This window comes from Tupaia chinensis, unplaced genomic scaffold, assembly GCF_000334495.1.
Source record: "Tupaia chinensis unplaced genomic scaffold, TupChi_1.0 Scaffold000455_1, whole genome shotgun sequence".
Taxonomy (NCBI): Eukaryota; Metazoa; Chordata; class Mammalia; order Scandentia; family Tupaiidae; genus Tupaia; species Tupaia belangeri.
This window is the reverse complement of record NW_006159963.1, coordinates 580,365-584,643: the sequence shown is the minus strand read 5'-3', so window position 1 is coordinate 584,643 and position 4,279 is coordinate 580,365.

The window sequence follows — 4,279 nt, the reverse complement described above, 5'->3', positions numbered from 1 at the left end:
TCTACTATAATTCGAAAACTCAGCACCTCCATGCTGAGGACGTTATAAACTGACCTCCAAACTCAGGCAATGAAACATATGCCCATCCAATTGGTATTATTACATAATAATCATTTCCAAAACTTGTATTACCATAATATTGGGTCGTCAGGAAAGTCATGATGTGTTTTTCTATGTAAACATGCGTCATGACTTTTCCTACGACCCAGTAATTATTCACATTCATGGAAAGCATGTTCTGCTTTGTATATATGCTAACTTGTTAAGTCCTTGAACAATATTCACAATATTTCTGAAGTGAACTTATGCCTTCTCAATATATGTTAGTGGCCTTTTTTTCTTTTTATTTGCCAGAGGGTGTATGATTCCCTTTTCCCAGGCGTCCAAACGATCAGATCTTGGACATGGGCCCATCATTTTTTGTGTCAACTCGAGATTAGAACTCAGTCTCACAATCAGCCATGTGGCTTCTAGCACCGGGGATCCGTACACTACCACCTGTGCCACAGAGGCTGGGCCTGGCAGATGGACTTTTGCAAGCAAAGAGACTGTCTCTCAGGGTTCTTTGGCTTTTGGTGGTCTCTCCTGATAGGCAGGTGTTGAGACACAGCAGGGAGAGAGGGCCTGCTCTGACTCCCTCTCATATGTGGCATTGGGAAATCACTCTGCCTATCCAAACTTCATTTTCCAGCCGGCAAAACAAACCTGATCCTGCCAAGCCTGGCTCATCGAGCTGTGACAAGTCTGAAACAAGGAGGAGGACCAGTAGCCGACAGGAGAAGACACTGAGCTGAAACCAGCCTGCACCCCCAACAGGTGGTACCGTCACCCAAACCTCCTCCACCTACCTTGCTGCGGTCTCTACCCCTCCCATTTTAAAAATTGCCAAACGTTTTGGGACCAGCAGTTTGCGTAATGGCTATGTCACTGGACTCTCATGTAGTTGGCTGTGGTTCAGTGGCTTAAACTCACACCGGGCACATGTGCATGCATGCCCAAGATCCCGAGAGGAGAAGGGATTGCGGCGTGGCCATCCCCCTTGCGGGGTGATTTCTCACTTTCTGTCTCTCTTTCTGGCGAGCTATGGGCCCTATAGCGAAAACCTCTCCGGAAAAAGCAAATTACCAAACATTTCAAAGATGCAGAAAATAGATGAGAAGATTTAGACATGGGAAGGAGAAGGATCAGCGAGAGTAACTATAGACCATCTACTCAGCTTTGTCAAAACTTGACATTTTGCCATATTTGCCTCGGGTCTTTTCATGTTTTTCTGAGAAATGAAACATTACAGATATAATTAAATTCCATGTATGCTTCTTTCTGCTCTCATTCCCATTCCTGCCTCCATAGAAGTCACTACTTGCCTAAATTTGGCGTCTTGCATTTCCATGCCTTTACTGCCTGCTGTAAACCTAGAAATGCATAGGTAGCATATTTCTGAATGTTTCACTCTGTATCTACGGCTTGATATTGTTTTTTTCTTTTTTCTCCTAGATTTGCCTCTGTTGAGGTTCCTGACCTTAATTTATTTTTATTCCCAGCATATTATTGTATTGTGCCAATAGATCACAGTTTAGCAATCTGGACTGCTCTTGATGGACAATTAACCCCATTTCTAACTTTTCACAATTATACACAACATGATTCAGGAGATGCTGAATCATAGATACGAGCATCTCCAGCTTTGTTGGGTGTTGCCAAACTGCTTTCCAAAGTCGTCGTGTCAACTTCCACCTCCATGAGTGGTGTGTGAGGTTCCAGCAATGCCACATCTTCCCCACGTGGCAGCCCCATATTGACAGATTCTCACTCTTCCCAGACTGGGGAGGTGAAACGGTGTATGGGGTTCCTTTCACCTGCATCTCCCACACGACCAATGAGGTTGAACATCTTTTCATACATTGGACCATTTAGATTTCCTCTTTTGTGAACTGCCTGTTAATATCCTCTGTGTATTTCTTTTTTTTTCTTTAAGAGGGATTTTTGCTATAGGGTGTGTATACTCACCAGAGAGACAGATAGAAAGTGAGAAATCACCCCTTGAGGGGATGGCCATCATTCTCTTCCTGGTATCTTTGGCTTGTGCCCAGCGTGAGTTTCAAGCCACAGGGTCCAAGACTTGAACCAAGGTCAGCCATGTGGGAGTCCAGCAATGTAACCATTATGCCATGTGTATTTCTTTTTTAATGGGATCGTTTATCAGTCCAATAAATTCCCTCCACCTGGAATACCCACCTCCCTAGTTCTTTTTATTATTATTATTATTTATTTAATCTTATTTTTTATTATTTTTAATTTGCCATAGGATACATGTGCTCACCAGAGAGACAGACAGACAGAGAGACAGAGAAAAAGAAAGCGAGAAAGCAAGCTGCCAGATCCAGGACTCAAACCACAGTAAGCCGTGTGGGAGTCCAGTGCCTTAACCACCATGCCACTCGCTGGCCCCCCACCTCTCTATTTCTACATCCTATCTAAGTGCCACCTTTCCCCTGAAACTTGGCCTCTAAACCACCACCAATGACACTATACCTTCTTGTAGCATTTGTAACTTCCTGTTTTGTAGCTTTTAACAACGTCATACTTTGCATATTATTTTATAGTTTACAAAAACCTCTGCTCCTTCACGATCTCATTTTAACCTTCATTATGCAATGGCACTGTGAAGTGGGGTAGTATTATCACCGTCCTTTTCCCCCTTGAACGGATGAGGACACAGGGCCTAAAGAGAGGCTACTGCACACTGGCTCACAGGGAGAGCTGGACTTGAAGCCAGGTCTCTCCAATTCTTCACCCCGTTCACTGCCCGAGTCCCTCTTATTTATACACGTATTCCTTGTCTCCTGTAGGCTCCTTGTCTCCTACACACCTGTGTGACCTGCAACCCCCAGTTCTAGACCCTACTGGAACATTCAGTGAATACGGATTTTTTTGGCCAAGTACAATAATCACTTGCTGCATACCCATGAGACGCCAGGGGTATTTGCGTACATGACTTCTAACCCTCTCCACAGCTCTGAGGCCTAGAGTGGAAGTGACACATTCAGGGTCCCATGGCTAGTAATGGATGGAGTTGACACTTGCAACTCAAAGGGGAGTGCTTTCCTCTGTCATCCCTGTCCTGGAGTCCTAAAGGCAGGCCCAGGCCAGCTCAGAAGCTGTGTCATCATTCTTGTGTGTGCTGGACATTATCTTGGCAGAATATGGAAAAGTAGCACATTCCTACAGTCCCCTTGGGGGCCTGGAGATTTGCTCTCTGGGACTGGGAGACCCTCACTGATGGGGCTGCTGTCCAGCTTTCTTTCCAGGCTCAGGCAGAGCGGAGGCAGGTGGTCATGACAAACTGCTGAGTTCTGCCTGGACTCAAGGACCCAGAATGGGGCAGTAAGGCAGGCAGGGGCAGCAAGACCAAGGAGGTGACCAAGGACATGAGAGGACTCCTCCACCATGCCAAGGCCAGGAGACAGAGGGCCGAGCCATGGGCACCTGGACAGTGGACGGGAAAGGCTCTGGGGGAACGTGTGCCACTGGCCGCACCCATGAATGCAGACACTCCCTCGCCTTCTAGAGGTGTCCACAGAGTGTGATGGAGCAGGTGGGGCTGGGGGCTGAGGGAAGGATGTGGGGGAGGGAGGATGGGTGCTGTGTACCTCTGCCACCCAGGTGTGTTGGGGGGGCACACATCTGCTTCTCTACCCAGGGCAGGGACCACACCAATGATGGGTTGCCTCTGCTATTTCTGTGACTGTGTATTTTGTTTTCCATTGTGTGCCCGTTATTTATATGATGTTATGATGGATCTCAGGAAATATTTCTGTGCCTGTCTGAGTGTAATTGGTCACCAGTGTACTCTTTCTCTGTGGGTCTGCGTGGTCACCGTGTTACGGCTCTCTGCCTATTAACTGCACGTTCTTTTGCGTGTCCATGCGGCGCACACTCTCTAGCCTGGTGTGTATGTATGTCCATGCCCTGTGTGTGCAGTAATTCCTTTATCGTGTGTCCTTGTCATGATGTGCTGTGTGGTCACTTGTGTCTGTGCTGCGTGCACTATGTGTCGTGCATTTTTTCTGTGTCATGCTGTGCTGTGTCTGTGTGGAACGTCTACGCTAAGTGCAAGGTGCTGTGTGTGAACGCTGCGCCTCCCGTTTGGGTCTTCCAGAGTCTGCGTCTGCTGTGCCTGTGTGTCTGCGCGCCCTGCCGTGTGTCCCTGCCAGCCGTAAGCCAGTGCCGTAGGCACAGAACGGTGCATTTCCTCGGCAAGCGTGTGAGCCCGTGCGTG